Below are 23,681 nucleotides of genomic sequence, written 5' to 3' on the forward strand. Positions count from 1 at the left end.
TTAAATGTTGCCAGGTTGTTCATGGAAAGAAACTACAGGTGCTCATGAAAAGAGATAATCATAAATTAAAATTTAAAATGGAACAACACACACTGTACATTTTCATTCTTCATTTGAGCCTCAGATACACAAACATGGAAAGAAAAAGTCCAACTGATATACACAGACACGGTTTTCTTTGCCTGTTAATGGGATGTCGTCCGAAGAAACCATACTCATACTTTGTATCGTTTAATATTGTTAAGATTGAAAGCAATCTACATAGCAAAAGAATGTGAGGCTTCTACAAAGACAAACCAGGCCAGGGCCGGCCTAGAAGTACTCCACTACTGACCCAGCCTGCCTGGGTTTGGCCTGTCCAGGATCCTGAAAATGAAGAACAGGGTTTAAAATTCAAAAATATTCTAAATGAAAAAATATTTTAAAATGCTGTTTAAAAGGAGAGGAACCAAAAAACCTCAGGCATGAATGCCAAGTCCAAAAAGAGGATCTTTATAAAGGAAGACATGTATTTATATTGAACAAGAGGAGGATAACAATAACAAAAAAAAAACAAAAAAGCAAGAAAGAATTTGCCTAAAATGGTAATCCACAGAAAGACCCGAAATAAAATCCAATACACAACAACCTCAAACAGAAACAAAACAACTGAACTCAGAAAATGTTCTTCTCAAGAAATTAACATTTTCCAAACATTAATGAACTACTGAAGGATCCACTGCTCAGCCTCAAAATATACGATTGGGGATCCAAAAAGTAATTTTTTCTAAGTAATTCATTATAAGACGTACCACAACTCCCTTTTAGTCACCTTTTAAAATACACCCTTTGGGGTACAACACACTTGTCCGAGTGCTTCTTCCATTCCCGGAGCATTCCCTGCACTCGACTTTTCTTACTGTGTCTACAGCCCCCTAAGTTTTTTCATGGTTGTGTTTCATGCTAGAAAATCATCTTCCATTTAGTCTCAATTTTAATTTCAGGAACAAAAAGAAGCCTCGGGGAGTAAGATCTGGCGACGATGAGGAGGAACGAAGGAACAAACACATTGGTTTTAGTTAAAAACTCTGAGCAAAATCCAGGTTTGGGCGCCCCACTTCTCTGGATATTTTTTCCTGATGCTTTCCTGTAGAGACCTCAGAAATTCAATGTATTTTGAAGATGGCTAAAAGGGAATTGCTGCAAGGGTTTTTTTTTTTTTTTTTAAAAACAATTCTTGGACTTTTTTTTGGGCCGCCCCCCCACCTGGTATAGGTTGATGGAGGTCCTACAGCCATGACATTACGGTGGGCCTTGGTTCCTTAGTTAGGTGGTTCTTAGAAACACAGCAATACACAGACAGCAAAGAAATAATAATAGTAACAAAAATACATAAATACAATAAACATCAGAAAAATAATATTCTACTATAAACAAAGAAGACATAGAAAAGAAAAAGAAACACATAATCCAGGGAACACGCCCTGGCTGACACTGACAGTTATGACACACATAAGAACTTCTAGCGCCCTTAGTAAACATGCCTGACATTCACAATCCCCACACATAACTTGGACTCTTTTCCCATATTCAGCTCTCCTTCATTTTTACCGTAGCTTACAATACCACAAAGTCTATGGGGTTAAGGGGCTTCTTTTTTAAAGGGTTTATCGTGGACACGGTTTAATTATCAGAACCAGTATACCGAATTTTCTTTCTGTACATGGATGTTGGAATCACAATAAAAGATCTTGGATACCTGATTTTAGATCAGCACACTTCAAGCTTTCCACTTTTAAAATTAGGTCAGACTTTATTGGAGTCTTTCCTTTGTGTATCAGCCCTTGTTGTGTATTCAAGAGGATTGGTTGGGACAAATGGATGGGTACACTAGACAGTTGACATTTGTCTTCATTGAACCTGAGGTCATGGATGACCCAGAACACAAAAGTTAGTCATCAAAACGAGTGACGATGTTTAGGATGCGGCTGTGGTGAAATTATAAAGTGTCGGCTTGTGGGAGCAGAGAGGAGACAATGTTAAGGACGTCAAGGGTGACCAGTTATAGAGCAGGAATGAAGTTCACTGAAGGAGTGAAGGAGAACAAGAAGCAGGAGGCACTGATGACTTCCATTTTTAACATACAGTACATATGTAACAACTACAAAACAAAAGACAGCTTCTGAGAGAAGAAAATAAAAACCTCAGGGACAGTATATAGGTGGGCATCCACCCATTATCCAACACGCTATATCCTAACTACAGGGTCACGGGAGTCTGCTGGAGCCAATCCCAGCCAACACAGGGCGCAAAGCAGGAAACAAACCCCAGGCAAGGGGCCAGCCCACCACAGGGCACGCACACACAGAGCACACACTAGGGACAATTTGGAATCTCCAATCCACCTAACCTGCATGTCTTTGGACTGTAGGAGGAAACCGGAGCAACCGGAGGAAACCCACGCAGACACGGGGAGAACATGCAAACTCCATGCAGGGAGGACCCAAGTCTTCTAACTGCGAGGCAGCAGCGCTACCCACTGCGCCACCATGCCGGCCCCCCTTTTTGGAGCATTTTTGTTATTTTTTCTCTTATTCAAAAAATATGTGATTATCATAAAGTTTCTTTTTGCTGATTTGCCTCATCAAACTAGTTTTTCATGACTTCTCTCACTTTTAGGGCAGCTGTCAACACACAGGGTTGGAGGAGGATGTCAGTTAATGTCGACATCCTGGGATAGAGGTCAGCAATCAGCTGTAAACGTCAAGAAAACTCACCGTTATGTTATAGGTACACTCTCTTGGCTAGAAGGAAACGTTAGCTTTGTTGACTTGACGTTGAATCCCTGTGCTTCCGTGAGTAGGGTAGAGTAAATAATGTCTAAAATGGCATTGACATTGGGCGAGAGAATGAAGAGAATGCACAAAGCAAAATATCCTGTGCAAATTATTATTTATTTTGTACATTATTGCTGAATTGAACTCTGATTTATCAGCCTCTGATTTTGATTCAAATGATCTGGAGATAGAAAATAAAAGGGCCTTGGTGCTTTTCCGAAAATATATTGGTCAGGTGGAGGCAAGTAACTTGTGAGTGCGGCCTGCAATGGAGAACCGATCCCTGCTTTGCACCTTGTGATACCAGTTTAGGTTTTTTTACCCTTAAAACATGGCAATAAAAAAGGTAGTTAAAGCAAAGATGGGTTGACTTTTTGAATCAAATAAGCCATAGACAATACCAAACATTTTATTGATCAGTAATGCAGCCATAACTCTCGCTGGATGGGAACACAAGTGCAAATCTACATCAATAATAACAAAAAAAGGTAAACGTGGGAGAAACAAACCTCATGAACAAAGGGCTTTGAAGAAAATCACATTAAAAGCGCAAACTCAAATGTGGCAAAGGTTCTTCTCTTTGTTAGATTCGTCCATCTCTTTTCTGAAGATGCTTATCCCAATCTCGGGGTTGCTGGTAGCTAAATGGGATGTCAGACCACCTAACCTGCAGGTTTTTGGGGTGTGTACCTTGAGGAAGCAATACACAAACACAACAAGAGTATGCCAGTTCCATATGGGCAATGACCTGGCCCGGATCTGGACTGTGGTGCTCAGTTTTCACACATTCATTCCTTTTTTTAGGGTTTTGGTATTAAAATTCACATTGCCTTCAGATCAGAGGAACAGCTACCCTTACAAAATACTTTTTTTTTTTTATTCTAAAAGGGTAGCAGAAAACAACACGGTCCAAGAGGTTGCTTTGGATCGTGCCAGAACTTAACTTGAAACATTGACAGAATTGTGCCAAATAATGTCTTTTTTTTAAAAGATGCATTATTTTCTAACAAAGACAAAATATCCTAAAGCCAGCTTTGCTTAGCACACTCCATTTAAAAATTAATAAATGCAGTTTGGAGGTTGTCTGGCAAGTTTTGGTCCAAGTTGCCTTGAGCCAGTTTGGTCTGCCATACGCCAGCTGCTTTTGCTGTAAAACTGAAGGTCATTTCACGAGTGTGTATCTTGTATTATACACAGAGTGCCTCACTGTAACATAGAGAGAAACACCAACATGTAAAAGAAGAGGATTAAAAAAAAGACCAAATCAGAACAAATGGAGTCAAATAGGATAATATTTACAATGAAAAGTATTCAGAAAACTGACTGGACACAGCAGACAATTCAAGGCCCCGTGATGTCTGTGGCCAGTAGGATTATTTTCCCTGACCCTTCACAGGATGACCTTCTTTATTTCTATCTAGAAAGGACTGATCCTAAGTATGATTTTTTTATATTTCAAACCAGACGATATTCAGCTCTTTATCTGAATAAACCCAGTGTCAAGTCAAGTTGTCTTACATCCAAATAAACATTTCCTCAATTACTTCATCAGAAACAGCCACCTTGGGCACAGAGTGCTTGTGGCAGCTCTCAGCTGAGTGAAGTCAGCATGTTGTACCAATGTTCATGTACATTTTCTCCTACTTCCTTCTAGTAGTATTGTCATGTACCGAGTACACTCACATTTTACTTGCATGTTTAACCAACACACAATGTGTCACTCCTCTCTGGCCCTCCTCTCTGGCCCCACAATAAACAGAAGTTTGGTCAAATGAATAACCTAAATGATTTGGCTTGACACAACTCTATTAGAAGGTCACTACTGTCACATTTACAGGTCCTTTCCTGCATGTGCTAAACAACATACAACACATATGAAAAGTGAGAATTTAACTTGCTTAATTAATTGTCAGTATAGCTTTAACCAATGCTAGTAATTAATTAAGTCCTTTGGTAAGGCCCACTTTATTTTCTTAATGTTCTCCACTGGATGTGATGTGGACTAAATACAATTGATTGATAAGCACATGGATTGTAGAAATATGATATCTGTGTATATCTATCTATTATATAAAAAAATTTTGGGTCAAGACCTGATCATCTGGGGAGACACTTTGAAGTCCCACGAGACTACTTGCACGTCACGCCCTACTTATAAACAATTTCTCGGAGACACTTTAACATCCCGCGAGACAAGGAAGTGAGACAAAAGGACAGCTGCTGTACAGGCTTTTAAATGATCGACGCGCAGCGCAACATGTAGAACACACAACTCGGTAGCAGCAGCAGTAAGCCAGCAGCTGGTTCGTCCGCATCTCCTTATCGCGCGTTCAGCCCCCACTTCACAACACGAGCAGCAGAGACGCAAAAAGTGGGAGTGTGAAGCATGCCCCTGGAGATAGGGGTTGGGCGAGCCCTGGTGTGTATATATATATATATCCATCCATTATCCAACCCGCTAAATCCTAACTACAGGGTCACGGGGGTCTGCTGGAGCCAATCCCAGCCAACACAGGACATAAGGCAGGAAACAAACCCTGAGCAGGGCACCAGCCCACTGCAGTATATATATAGTGGTATATGGCCGCCCATTCATTCCGGCCAATACCCCCAGGCCGCCAGATGAAGCCCTTCCTGCAGCATGGAGGTGCCCCGAATGCCAGCAGGGAATCATGGACAATGGAGTCTTTATTCACAGCCCTGCTGGATACCATGGGGGCCGCCAGAGGATGCCGCAGGGAGGCTCAAGGAATATTTTCCCTACAGTCCGGAAGTACGTCCTAATCAAGAGGAGAGAAGAAATGACGTACTTCCGGGTTGAAGAAAAAGGACAGAAGGAGAGAAACACTTCCGGGTCAAGGACTTTAAAAGGACGATGGGAAACCCCAGCAGATCGAGCCGAGTTGGGAGGAAGGGTGACTGAGCTGCTGGGAGGATTGGAGGATTGTATTATTGATTGTTTATTAAGTATAGTGGAGGTGAAGGGTGCTTTGTGCACATTTATTATTATAATAGATTCACTTTGGACTTTTATGTGGTGTCTGGCGTCTGATCTGAGGGTTCATGGGGACGACAGTGCCCCCTCTCTGTCACAATATATATATATATATATATATATTAAAAAAAAAAATATATATATATATATATATATATTCACGGCATTCGAAGTCTGTGTCACAATCTGATTGTATGGGTGGTTACCTACCAGGTAACGCTTGTGGTTGGCCAGCAATCTGCTAACATCCGCCACGGTGCCCTCAGTTTGTGAGGAGCAGATCATAGAATGATTGAGATATAGAAGCCAGGACACCAAACAGATGAACATGTAACATAAGAGAGGCTGGCTGTCTAGTGCCTGTTTAGAGTTCTAATTTGTCTTGGTACAGATAAATAATTTCGCAATACCAAGTCTTTAAGGATGATGTCCGATTTGGGTGGATTTGTTGCTCCGGATTCAAGTGGAGGATTCTTCTTGCATTGCAGTGCACTCTTACTCTTTAAGACATGATGAGTGTCAGTTAGGCTTTTTGCTGGATTTCTGCATCCCTGTTAAATCTGCCGTCTTAACAGGCTTTCTGTTCCACTAATGCTTAGCAGAACAGGCCATACCCACTTTGTCATACAATGTTGCCACTCTCCAGTGCCAAGAATCAAAAGTATAATTACCAGAACTCTAAACGTCTGCCTTCCTTACCTGAGTGCAGACAGAAAATGTCTGCCATCTCTATCAATCTATCTTCCATTCCTCCTACTTCTGCCTCACATCCAGGACCCTTCTGCTCTTTCTTTCATTTGTATTAGTGTGTGTTCTGGGATGGCTTGGCTGATGTGGGGCTGCTTTCTTACCAACAACCACTGCTGCTGGCATAGGCTTAAACCTCCAAACCCTGCGGTGACAGACAGGTCAGAAATCAAATGGGGAGACAACATTAAAAGTCAAATGTCTTATTTTGTCTTATTTTATAAAAATACAGATGTGACACAAAGTCTGATATCTTAAAATTCAATTTCTGGTTGACTTTACGCTTATCATTAACAGGGCACATTTAGCTTACACTTTCTCCTTGAGGCAGTTTCAGAATCCATTACATGACCTGCCCAATGTCACCTATCGTTTAAACCAGGAGACATAATTAACTTGCTGTTGGCATTACCGGGAAGTTTGTAAATTCAGCAAATCTGTACCCAGCCATTTTCATTTCATGCTTCATACATTGCTGGATTCTGGAGAGTCAATGCCTATCCTAGCAGTGCTGCAAACTTGGTGGCCTGAGATGACAGTCCAGGGCAGGGCACATTCACACACAACAGTCACCACAACTGCCCCTCTTAATATGCAGGTATTATAGTGGAGCCCATGGACATTTCATGCAGAAACACTTTGAATGTATTCAAATAAATACTGCCATCTAGTGTCCAGTGAAGTAACTTGGATGTAGCATAAATGTATGTACAGAACACCATTGTAAACTTGCACATGCAACTTAGTATACAGTAACTGAGAAAAAGAAAACACGAAAATTAGCCCACTGATATGGTACGCATGGAGCAGGAAGTGGACCCCACTGTTGTTCTACCACTGTTACTAATGCCCCACATGATGAACTGATAGCCAGAATTAAAAACATAAACACCCAAAACAAGACAAAGAGTAAGGAATAAACCAATTTGAGATGTCTGCCCTTAGGCTGTAAACCTCAAGATCAAGGGTGACATGCTCTGCACTGGAGGGCTGCAGGTTTTTATTCACATCAAATTCTTAAATGTTCAGGGTCAGGAGATGCAGAACTCAGGCACAGTTCATGAGTCGGGTCAAGGCAGCACCAGTCCACCACAGGGCCCTTGCAAGTACACAACCTACACTCTCTCCTGCTAGGGCCCTTTGGAGTGACCAGTTAGCCTGATCTGCATTTTTTGAGATAATGGAGGAAACCTGAAAAAGCCACAGAGACATGAAGGTGAATGCGAAAACGCAATATGAAGACCCACGGTACTACATTTGTGAGGCAGGAAAACCAACCTTTGCCATCACTGTGCCATCTGAGAGTTACAGTTTAACATCATTTTCAGGATATTTTAGCTAACTCATTTTTTAACATTCAAAAATGTAATTAACCTTGTTCTAATTGCTTCTTTCTCATTCTGCTAGTTATTACACAATGTAAATAACAAAGGAACCAAGCCTGTCCCATTTATACCCTTCTGTTAATGATTGATTCTCTGTGAGTATAAACTGAAGGAACAAAAAATCTCCTGTTGACAAAACGTTTAGATTCTAAAAAGGCAAATCAACACTATAAATATCTGATATGACACAGTAAGAGCACTAACAACAGAAAATATGGCACATTAGCAAAAATTAGTTTAGGATTAACAAATTGATCGTGGCTCTCAAGCCACGTGAGGAGGACCAAAGGCTCTGTATCTAAGGTGACCAAAGCTGAAATGAATATGGTGACTTGGTGACTGCTGAGACAGCCAGCTGGTTGACTACCTAAAAACAATGAGCCTAACTCTCACTCAGACTCTGTACACATGTTCACCAAACCCAACATGATCAATTCTTTTAAACTTCTTGGCAAAAGACCTCAGAGTGAACAGTAGACATTAGCATTACTAGCGACCTGCCACAATGGCGGACATTTCCACAAGTAACATGGACACCAGTGTGCACCACAGTGCTTTGTAGAATGTCTGAGAAGCTGGTTTGGGATGTACCTTGATTTTCTTCAGTGGTGAGTCCCTTACAATATTTTTTTCTAGGATCTGCAGTTTATAAACATGTTCAATACCTACCATCCTGTCATCCATTTTGTTCTCCTGCTTACTTTGATTAGAGCTGCAGGGAGCTGATGTCTTATTGGGCCCAAGGCCTATTCTAGCAGTCTTGTGACAGGTCCTTCAGCTCTACAGTGTCCAGACTTTGGAGCATTATTTAGATCAGCTGATTCAAGTCACTCTTTTAAAAAACAACTTCAAACACATTAGTTCAGAAGGTATTGAACCAAACCCCACATTCTGACCCTACTTTGAGTTTACCCTCTCTGTCAAGTGTAAGAATGACAAAGGAAATCAGATAAAGTGTTAGGGCACCATGACGATTGCCACATCATTTTCAGTCCAAAACAAAAACAAAGTGTTGCGTCTCTTCAGACGCGAGTGTATAGCTGACTGACTCCAAGATGGAGGTGGAGCCGTTTTGCAGTTTGGAGTACTGGAAGAATCAGGTTCAGGAAGTTGGGAAGCAGAAGAGACGTCATTTGGGACGCAGCTGTCAATCACTTCCCCTGCCAAGGGAGGAAGAGAAAGGCATTTAGGCAACAGTGCAAACCCCTGGTCTGGAGGGCAATTTACCTTTTAGATGAGCCTTGAAGTTGTCTCTCAAGCGCATGTGTGTGACACCAGGTGCTCAGGAGGATTGGCATTTGCATCACAGATTAATGTTATGTTCCTCAGGGTTTTCTTGTATTATTTGGGTTTTTGTATTTTATTCTTTATTGTTTCTTTTTAACCTTCTTAGTGTTAGACCCGAGGATCACTCGGGCTGTAAAAACAGTGCTAAAATCGTTAGGCCCAAGTGTCACTCAGCAACGGTCTCTTGTAAGACCCTAGGATTACTCAGGCTGTAAAAGTGCCAACAGCATTAGTGCCAAGTGCTATTCAGGCAACAGTTATAGGCATGTCTTGTGTAAGCATCAGGCCTGAGTGGTGTAGACGCGTCTTCTCCTAGCCTCATAATGGCGTCTCATAGGAAACACCTCTCATCAGCAGTGATGATGAAGTAAATTGGTCTTCGGGCAGTGAAACTGAAATAGACGGTGAAACCAAAAGGGATTCTAGGATTTCGAAAGTGACAATCGCATCACTTGCACATGTGCAGTGTGCTGTTCATAACACTATTATTATTTGTATTATTATTATTATACTTTCTACAGTTCTAGACTTTGTACCTTTAGTGTTTTACACGATTAACAGTAGAAAGATGAGATTTAATAAAAATGTAATTTTTCAAGCCAGAAAATGCAATGCCTTTTTACATGTTTTTTGAGAAAATGTTAATGCTAAGGAAGTTAATAATTGAAAGAGTTACGTTTTCTGTGTTTATCTTTATTTACTGTTTTATGCAGATATTATTTATATCCAATAATGTACAAGTCCTATTAATTTTTTTCTGTGAAGTGCCTTGAGCATGGGAAAGGTGCTATATAACTACAGTTGTATTATTATTGAATTATTATTAAGGCAGGAACAAGCACTAGATGCAATATTTATCCACTGAAGGGTCCTGTGCCAATACTGAAATTCAATTTAGACCATTTATTTAAATTATTAAATGGTGATTCCAAATCTGTGTGTATACTCTTAATGGTAAATGATGTATTCACTACTTTATATCTGTGAATATACTGATAGTAGTTGACAGTCCACTTTTATGTTCAACCAACATGCAACACATGGCCACTCTCCAATTGCATAACTTCATTTTAGTTCATGTAAAACACAAAACTACCTTACCTGACGTACTCCTTACCCCCGTTTCCATGCTACTGGTTCAGAGACCTGAGAATGGTGTGCAGTGCTCTGCATATCGGTCACAAGTGTCCTGAGCACCATTTTGCAAGTAGTATTTTTTTTCCATAGCTTCCTCACTAAAGAAGCTCAACAGTTTTCTGTCCAGCTTGATACAAACACAACTTGTTCAAGCTGTGCCCTTATTGATACCTGACTGTTTGTTGGAAATGTCCTCTAGTAGAATCTCACAATGGCACATCTCAAGTAACAGGATGTTCTTTTTCAGTATTCTTGGCCCAGTAACCCTCAGGCACACGGGTCCAAGTAGTTACAGATCAGCATAGTTAGGCATGAAGGCCACCAGCGAGTGAAGAAGTAGGAGGGGAACCAAAGACAGGGCTGAGGTGGCTGTGCTCACTGTCCTGTTCAACTCAATCCAGCTGTCCTCTTGGTGGCTGGCGCAAAGTGCCTAAATACTCCGCACACTTATCCTAAAACAATACAAGATTCCTTTTTGTGTGAGACTTTAAATGTAACGGTCAGATGTTTATTTGAGATTTCTATTTCAGGTGAACACACTTGATCCTATCACAAAGACAGGGCTGTTTTTGTCTTGAAATAGCCTTTGAGGTAATGTGAAGTGGTCCTATTTTATGGTGGCATTCACTTCTGTCTCTGTCTAAGTCTGACATGCTGAAGCCCACCCTGCATGCCTTTCTTGTAGAGGCAGCCACTTGTCATCCACAGCGCAGAAACATTCTGCTAAGTAAGCACAGCTGTTTACAAAAGCACAGTTTAGAAAGATTTCCAAGTAAACCTCATATGTCCATCTCCTACATCCACCTGTCAGTATTCTATCAGACATTTTCCATGTGTTGCATGTGTTTTCTGGTACCAGTTGAAGGGGAATCTATTATTTTTTTCTCACCCAAGATTTTTAGAGCTTGTGGGAACATTCAATGCTGAATATGCGAGCCAGAGATACCGACATCAATAAATTTGAATTAACCACCATACCACCATTGTGGTTGTTAGAGGGCAAAATAAAAAAATTAACTGGTCAGAGTTGATACAAGCAGCTACATCAACCCATCAAACAAACTTAATGGAAGAACATCAAACAGAAACAGAACTACAAACAAGATGATGTGAGGCAACCAAGACAAACTTGGATGAAAGAAACCATTATTTAATGGCTGCTAACTGCTACTAAGCCTGAAGGTTTATAAACTTGACAAATTGACATTTTTTTTAAAAGACCAAATTGAATTAAACCAGCGTTGAGCAATGGGAAATTTTAACCAGATTGTTTAATGCAATCTTGGAAAGTGAGAGGATACCAGAGAAGTGGAGAAGTGTACTGGTACTGATTTTTAAGAATAATGTGCAGGACTGTAGTAACTACAGAGGGAATGAATTGATAAGCCACAGCATGAAGTTATGGGAAAGAGTAGTGGAAGCTAGGTTAAGAAGTGAGGTGATTAGTGAGCAGCAGTATGGTTTATGCCAAGAGAAAGTGCACTATAGATGTGATGTTTGCTCTGAGGGTATTGATGGAGAAGTTTAGAGAGGGCCAGAAGGAGTTGCATTGCGTCTTTGTAGACCTGGAGAAAGCACATGACAGGGTGCCTAGAGAGGAGCTGTGGTATTGTATGAGGAAGTTGGGAGTGGCAGAGAAGTACGTAAGAGTTGTACAGGATATGTATGAGGAAAGTGTAACAGTGGTGAGGTCAGCAATAGGAGTGACAGATGCATTCAAGGTTGAGGTGGGATTACATCAGGGATCAGCTCTGAGCCCTTTCTTATTTGCAGCGGTGATGGACAGGTTGACAGACGAGATTAGACAGGAGCCCCTGTGGACTATGATGTTTGCAGATGACATTGTGATCTGTAGCGATAGTAGGGAGCAGGTTGAGGAGACCCTGGAGAGGTGGAGATATTCTCTAGAGAGGAGAGGAATGAAGGTCAGTAGGAACAAGACAGAATACGTGTGTGTAAATGAGAGGGAGGTCAGTGGAATGGTGAGGATGCAAGGAGTAGAGTTGGCGAAGGTGGAGGAGTTTAAATACTTGGTATCAATAGTACAGAGTAATGGGGATTGTGGAAGAGAGGTGGAAAAGAGAGTGCAGGCAGGGTGGAATGGGTGGAAAAAGGTGTCATTAGTGAATTCTGACAGATGGGTATCAGCAAGAGTGAAGGGTAAGGTCTACAACATGGTAGTGAGACCAGCTATGTTATATGGGTTGGAGGCAGTGGCACTGACAAAAAGACAGCAGACAGAGCTAGAGGTCATTTGTAATGTGAAGAGGTGGGCAAAGATTACATGGAGAAGAAAATCTTTTCCGTCAGTCTCATCTCATTGCTCGATTCATCTGATGTGATCTGTTCAGTGGAGGACAATGGCTGCATTTTGCCAGCTCCATCTATTGTTAATGATTTATACAGAGACGTTTCATTAAGTAGTTTGGAAATGGCTTGAGCCAATTGCTTGCTAGCATGGCTTTGAACAAGGCTTAGGTATTCTCTTTTTCTTACCATGGTGGAATTCTTTGTTTTATACTAGTTAACATATGCAGATTTCAAACACTATGGGCACCCCCATAGTGACACCTTAATTTCACACTGTTTGTTTAGCCTAATAATTCCCAGCATATTCATTTCTATTTGCAAAAATTAATATTTTTATGGCAGGCTTTATTGAGGTCTAATGAAGGGGGGACCTTTGGGTTTGTAGCGTCCTGTTTCCTGCAGGGGGAGAAGGGGTTCTCATGTTACTGCCCAGAGTTATAGGCTTATAGGGTCATTAACTGTGATGTGAACAGTGAAATTATTTGCTCCAGCACGATGATTAGGGAGGATAACAGCATAACCTTATAACATCTGCTTTCCTTCCCTGAAATATCTCACAGTATGTCATTACCTAGCAGCATAACAAAAAGAGAACACACATTAAAATGTTTTTCTATCATGTACATCTGCCTTTTTGCACTAACTGAAAGCAAATACAAAAGTATCTCTAGTATATATAAGGAAAGGAGAAGGATTCTCTAGTAGTGAAGGCGTGTGATGTAGAAAGCCCAGCCATTTTGACAGTGAAATGTGAAGATGGACTGATCACAGTCTGGCACACTCACTCACAGCCACCTAAATCACACTTGGTAATTACCCTCAAATAAAGTGTTAAGGTGTCAAAAAGGGAAAAGAGTGCTACATCAGAACAAACATCAGTAGCACCAATATTCAATAAATAATCCCTATTTCTATTAAAGCAAAATGAATGATTGTTCTTTTCCAGTATTTCAGGGGGTCATGGTACAAGTCTCCCCCCCACTGATACAGCAACAAGCGCCTGCTTAGAGAGGCTCACTAGGCCAGGCTCAGGTTTTCTTGATTTTATTCTACTGAACTTCTGAACTGCCTGAAACTCTTTATCATGTCAAACAGCGCATCCTGTGTGAACATTACATTTCAAGAAACATTCAGGAGGTGCTCACCGAGGTCAGTTATGGGACCTACAGGGTGACGACTGAGGCCAAAACTTGACAACTGTTTCCATGTGTTCTATCATGAAGTTCCTTATAACTGGGAAACTGAGGCACTGAATTGTCTGTACAGTCACACCACTTCCTCATCACTTGCTTAAAGAGAATGTAGTTATGGCGCTAGGAGCCCAGGTAAACTGGAGTGTCCCTCACCAACAAGCTGGCAGAGTGCGTTCTCTTCACCAGACACCAGCATTTGACACATGGGGTGGCAAAGCCTGTACTGCAGGAGTGGCTGGGAAATGCTGTGAGTTTTGAAACACAGTTGTCTATCCATCCATCCATCCATTTTCCAACCCGCTGAATCCGAACACAGGGTCACGGGGGTCTGCTGGAGCCAATCCCAGCCAACACAGGGCACAAGGCAGGAACCAATCCTGGGCAGGGTGCCAACCCACCGCAGCAGTTGTCTATGGGTTTGGAAAATTTCAATGAAGTACACACACAGCAGTATAAGTTGGCACTGGAACAGCACTCTATGACATTGAATACATATTTAAAGGAAAAAGTGCTGTGGCAATTGTACACCAACAGCCGAGAGAAACTCTTGTATGGCTGCTACGCTGCTGAAGGAGAGAGGCCATTAACAGGAGAGACATAAGGAAAAACAAAGATAGAAAATACACAAAAAACAAACTCAGTAATGGAGGGCGGGGAGGCAGTTTATGCCAGCCAACGGAATAAAAGCAGCCTCTAAAGAAGACAATTTATCATTAATGAAATACAATAAATTAATAACAATAACAACTATAATAAATATAAAACATTACCATTAATTAACTATATCAAATATATAAAAGGATAAAATATTATAAAAACAATACTGAAATTTATAAAATGTAATAATATTAATAATCATCCAACCATTTTTAAACCTACGTATCCAGTCCAAGGATTAAGGGGCACCGGACATATCTCAGCAGAACTGGACAAAAGTGGGGTGCTGATCCTGTATTTGCCTCAGTCCATTACAGGATGAAGATTTGGAAATTAGTCCAACCTAACTACTGTGATGTCTACAGTGCAAAGATCTTTTATAGTAAAACTCAGTATTTCTTCACTATGTTTAACTTAATTTGCATATTTAAATATGCAAATGTTAAGTCCTAAACTATATAACAGTTACAGTTACAATGTTGTACAATATAATAACAAAGTGTAAGCATTTTTGGAATGTGGGAAGAAAACCACAGCAACCACTGGAAAACCCAGAGGAGAACATGTAAAATCCACAGGCAGTGCCTGGCCAGCTATTTGATGCAATAAAAATATAAATATATATATGTACTAGGGAGCTGTGCCCCCTGCTCGCTTTGCTCACCAACACCTGGGTGGGCACTACACACTAGCCACTTCGCGCCTCTGCTGCTCACGTATGGGGAAGCAGATGTTTAATTTAAACAGAATGTTATTTTCATGGGAATTGCTAAATATGGATACTAGAACTAACTATTTTACATTACAGCAAGTAATTAACCATAGTAGAAAATAGTAAAACATAATAAATTGAAAAGAAAATTATGTTTCATGTTGCGTTAGAGGTATTCATTGCGTTATACGTTTTCATTCTGTTTGGCTTTGAAATTAACATGCAAATACTTTTTAAACTTACACTTTTACTGTAAAACTTCAGTAAAAACAATATTTGGAATGAACTTTTTCATCAGTATCGCACTGAATTTTGATTCAGTGTTTGGACTTACATTGTGACAACTCAACATATACTGTAACTGCCTGTGAGTGAATATCGTTTCTTTCTCTCTAATAAATAAACTGACTTTTTTGAATGTTTGTCCCTGTGATTTGTTAATTGTCATAGCAAAAGCTATTCTAATGGGAAACTGTAAACGTTTTAATATGAATGGCATATCAAGATCTCCTTTGGTGTCTAATATTATCTGCGGAAGATGTGCTACATTACCTTTCTTGTCGCCTGTTAAAATTTTACATGTCGGAATTGTTCAACCAATTTTGAAAACAACTAATCTTGTCCTATCACATAGCCCATCATTCATACATAAATTACGCAATAACATTATGATACATCCTTCTTTCAACAGTAATTTGGCTGGTGGAAGACCAGACAGTGTTAATGGTTGTAGATATTCTACAGGATATTGTAAGTTGATGTTTTCATCTTCCACAATATCACCACAAACAGTTTCAGCATAGTCTATTGATACACATTTAATCAATTTGCTGTGTAATCGATCAACAATTTTGCCGTTAATTCGTTTGACTTCATCGTTTCTCGGTGCTAGGATTGCCCATGTACTCATTTCTTCTGTTGATAACCCTTCAGGATAAAATTCTTCAATAAGATTTGGACATAATAAGTCTTCTTTTTACTGGGAACTTAAAGTGAGGAAAATGTAAAAATTTATAAGAGCTGAGAGCGCAGGAACTGTGTCTGGGAAAAGCATTCACACGAATGTGAGGTGAGAGGACTGTGGGCACGGGCCATTAACCGGAAATAGTTGAGTGGAGGGTGGGACTTGAAAAAATCTCTTGGCAATAGTCTTGTCTCAAGATTTTCTTTTATAATACATTATATATATATATGTATATGTATATATACTGTATATATATATACACTGTGGTGGGTGGCCGGCTAAATATTCCGGTCCTCACCCCCAGGCCGCCAGGTAGAGCTCTCACAACAACATGGACATTCCCCGAGTTCCAGCAGGGCCTCATGGACTTTGTAGTTTATATGCACAGCCATGCTGGGTACCATGGGGACCACCAGGAGTCACTGTAAGGGGGCTGTTGGACTCTTACGTGCCCTATAACCCGGAAGTGCATCATGATCATATGACAAGAAGAAACAACGTGCTTCCGGGTTGAAGAAAGGAGCTTTTTATCCGACCCGGAAGTGTTCATGATGACATGGACAGAGAAGAGAAATGCTTCCGGGTCATGGACTATATAAAGGACTCTGGGAAACCAGTACAGGGAGCTGAGCTGGGAGGAAGGGTGGCGAAGTGTCTGGGAGTGTGGAGGATTGATTATTGTAGTATTGATTAATTTATGAGTATTGTGGAGTGGAGGGTGCTTTGTGCACGTTATTGTTCAAATAAAAATAATATTTGGACTTTTACCTGGTGTCTGGAGTCAAGTCAGAGGGTTCAAGAGGACGACAGCAACCTCTATCTGTTACTACACACATATATATATATATATATATTGAATAAATTGCAGCATATAAAAATGATAGGCAGCACAGTGGTGTTTAATGGTGCTGGCTCAGGAGCCGACTGTGCTCTTCTTCTGTTGCACGTTCCCTCTGTGTCTACAGAGCCTTCCTTCTACACTCCAATGCACTTTAGGGTTTCTCTGCGATTTGTTCCCATGTAAGTGTGTGCTTGAGAGGGCACAGCGATGGATCAACGCCTCACCCAGTGAGGTTTCCTATCTACACTCTGCAGGCACTTTATTAAGTACATCTGTTCAACTGCTTGTTAATGGAAATATCTAATCAGCCAATCACATGGCAGCAACTCAATGCATTTAGGCAGGTAGAAATTATCTTTTTTTATCTTTTTTATTGAATTTATTGAAAGCAAGTAACATTCCATGTGATGTGCAACTGACAAATCTACAGCAACTGCGTGATGCTATCATGTCAATATGGACCAAAATCCCTGAAGAATGTTTCCAGCACCTTGTTGAAGCTATGCCATGAAGAATCACATGGCAAAAGGGGGTCCAACCCAGTACTAGAAAGGTGTTCCTGATAAAGTGGCTGGTGAGTGTATTCTTTATATATTCAAGACAACCTGCTAAATTTTATTTAAAAAAAAAAAAAAAAAAAAGGAATCACTGTTAAGTGTACTGACATCAACTTACCTGGCATTAAGGTTGAATACTCAGGTTTAGAACAGATATCCGACACTGGATTCTGGAGTCCATTTCTATTCTCTGCCTTCCATCATATTGCAGTCACAATGGTGGCATATTATAGAAAGGTGACAGCCTACACTCTGCTGTTCGGTGAACTGGTTGCAGGGGTTCCCGACGTGCAGCATATTCCCTAATATTGGGCAGGCCAGACAGCACACAACAGCTCAGTGAGCAGCGGTCCACATTCATTTCTGGTACCTCCTTCCACTCATCACTTTCCTTGTTATAACACTCCACCTTGGCATAGGTGGTGAAATCGTCATTCCACCTACAACGTACAGAAGATCTTCCATTGTCTCGATTCCAAAGTAACTTCGTGCATTGATCATGGAAGAGACTGACCTCCAGGTATCTGTCTGAGGGTTGTAGGCCTCAGCAGTTTTAAGGTCATTTTCCCCTTCAAATCCGCCCACCTAGAACAGAAACAATAAGTTCGGTAATCACCTGCAAGAACTTCCAATTTGTGGGGGACTTGGGATGGTTTTGCAACTCATAACTGAACTCATAACTGCTGCACAGGAATTGCCAGGTTGGCTAACTCATCTTACACATCCTTTCTTAATAAAAAAACAAACCATAGGTTGGCAGAGGAAGAAAAAAAAAAAAAAAAAAAGAACATGATGTGTGTTATGATTCCTTAAACCATAGGATTTTTTTATAGCTATTAAATGTGATTTTTATGAGGGTTATGGAAAATATGGAATCAAATATATAGTTTGCTTGTAAAGAAACACATAATTAAATTATTACTTACTAGGTACATGTTACTTTTTATTCATGGTATGTGTTAATTTTACTGTGCTGACATTTTGTATTTCATGGGTGCTGCCATGACACCACAGGCTGTTGTGAGGTCATGCTGTGCTTTTGTAATCAGGCCCACTTGTCAAACAGCATCCAAGTTCTTACAAATTTATGTTTTAAAAATTTTCAAATTTTTGTACAATGATTTCAGATTAGTATTTTGTTTTTGGTGAACAGAGAAAACCCCTACATGCTTTGCCTTCTAACAACACTAAAAGTCACTGCTCCCACCAGTGGGATGCTGGGTACTTGTGGATACTCACTGCGTAAACTTCATCTTTGTATGCAATAACTCCCATGCCGCTTCTCTGGATGGTCATCGGGGCTATCATTGACCACTGATCCACTATGGGGTCATACACCTCAGCTGTGGAAAGGCAGTCATTTCCATTATTTCCACCACAGATATAAATCTGTAGAAGAACAAGAAACAGTTTTGGTTCAGTGCAGGTGTCCCTGGAAAGTGCACTGTAGGTGCCGCAGACAAAGCAAATGATGAGAGCCATAAGAATGCGATCAGTGAATGCTTAAACCCTCTCTGCCTATAAAACTGCATTCTACTAGGTGGTGCTTTCAGTTGCAGCTCTGCACACATCTCATGTACTCCCATCATAAGCAGCATTATTTGGTCTGTGAAACTTTAACTGGCAACCAATATCACCTTACCTTCCCATGTAGTGTGGTGGCACTGGCATCACATCTCCGTTCATTCATTGAGGACAGCAAGGTCCACTGATTGGTTTCTGCATTGTATTGTTCAGCCATGTTAAAACATGTGTGACCATCAACTCCCCCCATGGCATAGATGAGATAATTGTTAACAGCAATGCTCACAAAGCCACGACGTGTGTGCATGGGGGCCACCTCCTGCCACACCCTCTTCACTGGATCAAACCGATGCACCCTGTTGTAATTTTCCACTTTGTCAAACTGTCCAACAAAGTAGACATATCCCTTCACAAACGCGGTTTCAAAAGAGGCCCTTGGCATTTCCTCCGTACACGTCACGTCTCTCCAAATCTTTGCACGTACATCATAGGCCTCAATGGTATTAGTGGGTCGGCCTCCTCTCCAGCCACCAATTGCCAGGAGGATACTGTAGGGCAGTCGAGAGTGAACAATTGAGTACCTGGGCTGCTGGGCGGCAGCCTCTCGGATGCTGAGGTCATGGATCATCTTCAACAAGACTCTGTAAATAAAGAGTTTATATTCTACACTGCCCCTCATGTACTCAAATTTCTTCACTTTTTCCAGAAAAAGGGAAGAGTCGTTCAATGCTAGGCGCACCTGCAGTGAGAACCAGAGCACCAATTAGTTTTAGTTTTTTTATTTAATGTGAGGCTCCCTACTGGCCATTTGAGAGTCTGAACTTCCAGTTTTTCAGAGTTCATTTAATGTACTGTGTGGGTACTCAGGAGGAAGGACAAGCAACCTGGGATAACGGAAGGCTTTATACCATTAGGGCCTCCTGGCTGGGAAGGACCGGGAGAATGGACTCGCCAGGAGCATGTCATTCCCCAACATGGGATGTGGCAGTGTTCCTCAGGGCTAAACCTGATTAGGACACCTGCAGAGTTGCATGGGAAATGAAGTCTGGAAACGCCACCTTGTCAGGGCCTTTGGGGTCCACCAGAGGGCAGTGCCAGGGTAAGACTGCCCCAGTTTCCACACAACCTGGAAGTCCTCCTCTGGCAGCGCCCTCTGGTAGTCCCCAAAGACCCTGACAGGATTGCATTTCCAGAGTCCATTTCCCATGTAACTCTGCGGGTGTCCAAATTGGGTTGTCCCAGAAGAACACTGCCACCTGCTGTGTAGGGGAATGATCTGCACTTGGTAAGACCATTCTCCCGGTCCTTCCATTATGGCCTCCTGGTCGCTTATGAAACCTTCCGTTACCCCAGCCAGGATGCCTGTCCTTCCTCCTGAGCACTCACAACTGTCAAGATAATAATTATAGAAGGACAATTAAAAGAGTTGTACCTTAGTAAGGAGTTCAGTGAGGAACTCTTTGCGTTCACTTGGCTTGTGATAGATCCACTTGATGACAGCAATGAAAACCAAACTCTCATTTCTGACATTGAGCTCATCCCTCTCTATTATGTCACACAACTCAGAGAAATCCAGCCGTAGGAACTCCTCAGACACCCCAATCAGCTCCTCAAAATTGTGAATGGCAAACTTGAATGCTTTGAGGTGCAGCTCGGGGCAGCAGTAATAATACGCAAGCTTGCATATCCCGATGCAGTTCTCAAGGCAGAGTTGAGATTCAAGGAAGTCCATGCAGAGACTGCTTAGCCCTGGTATACCGAACTGGCTGGATATGGACAGAAGCTCCTCGACGTTTCCAGAGGTGATGGGAACAGACTGGGAGTAGGCGTACATGATAATCAGCTCCATAATATCTGAAGACATTTCTGGAATATTATACACTTTCTTCCTTTTATTCCACCTGCTAGAGAAGAGAGTTCTGCAAGGAAAAAAACAACTGCATATTAGATGATATGAAGTGGATATCATATACATTACAGGAAATTCAGAGCCTCAATTTCCTAATTTCCTAAAAGCCACCAGCACTATCTAATTGGACTTTGGACACTTTCTTTTTCATTACTACCATTTAAAATCTAAAGAAGAAACACCAAGATACACTGAGACCAAGATTTAGTATTCAGGATTGCATCTGATATACTCATGGTGAAGCCTTTAATTATCGCTTCACACTGAACACATTTCCTTTACATTTACATTTATTTATTTGTACAACACTTTTATCCAAAGCAACTCACAACAATTGAGATACAATTGGTTACATTTCTTTTTTATTTGTTTAACCAATTGGAGCACAGGCTGGTTACATGACTTGCTCAGGGTCACACAGTGTCAGAGGTGGAATTTTCAACACACCACCTCAGGATCTGAAGTCCAAAACCTTAATGACTGTGCCACACTGCCTGACATTTAGAATGTCTACCAATGTTAATACTTGTAGTAGCAACAAATTAAAAGACAAAACATTGTTTAATTAAACAGAAATCACAAATCAGCCTACCTGACCTGCTTTACCCCTGATGGTACTCAAGGCTACTAAGAACATACAGTAAGGGACGAGAAACTCTTCATCACTACTTACCTGAAGTAGGGGCTACAGCAACAGAGGACATTCTTATGAGCGGGAAACTCTACTCCATTGACGATGAGGACCACATCAACAAAGCTTTCTTCTAATCTTAACTCATTCAGTACATTGTAGTCCATCCCTTGCGTTGTGCTGTTCACATTTGGTCCATGCTGTTCTTTAGAGGAGCTGGCTGGACACCCTCACATTGGCAGAACATAAAAAATAGAAAACAATTTCAGCTTCTCTGCCAAAGTTATGAAGTTTATACATTATGTTCATTCTCATCCATGCCATGGCAGAATAGTCCAGATGAAACCATCAAGAGATTTGTAAATAACCGATTTTAAAATGTATGAAATATTAACAGCCAAGTCCAGTGCTGTGATGAACTGGAGTCCTATACAAGGCTGTTTCCTGCCTTGTGCCAAATGTTGTAGAGACAAGGCTGCAGCCCCCTTAGCAGGCTGGAGAAAGATGTCTTACATAAGATTTTATAAATTACTAGTCATTTAGCCTGTTACAATAACGGGCGCTAGAACAGTAGTGCATAAACATTAGTAGGAACAGTCTATATTAAATGGCAAGGGACTTTGACCTCATTCTTTTTTTTTTTTTTTTATATTTTTATTTTATTAATTTTCATTGTAATCATTCCATACAAACAGATCCATTTATAACCCAACAAATTTGAAAACAAATCAAACCCCATCCCTGAGAAGGAGAGCTTAGCTAAAGGAAAATTTCTTTAAGCTTTTTAATAAGGCAACATTAGACAAAAGAAGGGGAGAAGTAAATATCTATATAAATAAGAGATGGAGAAGGGAGTTAAATACAATAATAGTTAATTCTCTTATTCTAAAATAATATTGATTAAATCCTGCCAAGTTTTGAAAAAATTTTGTACAGATCCTCTAACTGAAAATTTGATTTTTTCCAATTTCAAATAATATAAAACATCAGTTTCCCACTGACTTATAAGAGGAGAATTAGGATTCTTCCAATTTAACAAAATAAGTCTGCGTGCCAAGAGTGTAGTGAATGCAATCACCGTTTGTTTGTCCTTCTCCAATTCAAGTCCATCTGGAAGGACACCAAACACAGCTGTTAGTGGGTTAGGAGGGATTGTGATACTAAGGCTGTCTGAGAGGCACTTAAAAATCTTTGTCCAAAATGATGTTAGTTTGGTGCAGGCCCAGAACATGTGACCCAGTGAGGCAGGAGCTTGGTTGCAGCGCTCGCAGGTCGGATCCTGGCCTGGAAACATTTTGGACAGTTTTAAGCGAGACAGATGAGCTCGATATATAATTTTTAGTTGAATAATTCTATGCTTTGCGCATATAGAACTCGAGTGAATTCTCTGCTTTGCTACCTTCCACTCCTTTTCTGATATATTGATTAAGAGATCTTCTTCCCAATGTCCTCTTGGATCTTTGAAAGGTAGGGACTCTAATAAGATTTTATATATTGCGGAAATAGTTTTTGTTTCCTCGGAATTGAGCAGTATTTTTTCCAGCATTGTGGAGGGTGCAAGGTGGGGGAAATCGGGCAATTTCTGTTTAACAAAATTTCTAATTTGAAGATAGTAAAAGAAATGTGTAGCTGGGAGGTTAAATTTTGAACGTAATTGTTCAAAAGATGTAAATATGTTGTCTATATAAAGATCTCTGAGCATTTTAATCCCAAAACTTTTCCAGGTATTAAAAACTGGATATACTTGCGAAGGTTGAAAGAGGTGGTTCCCTTGCAAAGGTGCCACTGATAAAAGATTTTCCATCTTAAAATGCTTCCTAATTTGGTTCCATATTCTGAGTGAGTAAAGCACAATTGGGTTATTAGTATATTTGCGATAACTTTCATTTATTGGAGAGCAAAGCAGGGAATATAAAGAAGTACTACAGGATTTTACTTCTATTGCAGACCAAGCCTGTGTATGTGCATTTATTTGTGTCCAGGTTTTTATGGCTTGTATGTTTGCTGCCCAGTAAT

General features: G+C 40.7%; 1 pseudogene; it reads right to left on the reverse strand.

Annotated features, from left to right (window-relative positions):
- Positions 1-265: 265 nt before the first annotated feature.
- On the reverse strand, positions 266-21,880 carry LOC114666515 (kelch-like protein 10; annotated as a pseudogene).
- Between the last annotated feature and the right edge of the window lie 1,801 nt (positions 21,881-23,681).

This window comes from Erpetoichthys calabaricus, chromosome 16 (assembly GCF_900747795.2).
Source record: "Erpetoichthys calabaricus chromosome 16, fErpCal1.3, whole genome shotgun sequence".
In the NCBI taxonomy this organism is placed as follows: Eukaryota; Metazoa; Chordata; class Cladistia; order Polypteriformes; family Polypteridae; genus Erpetoichthys; species Erpetoichthys calabaricus.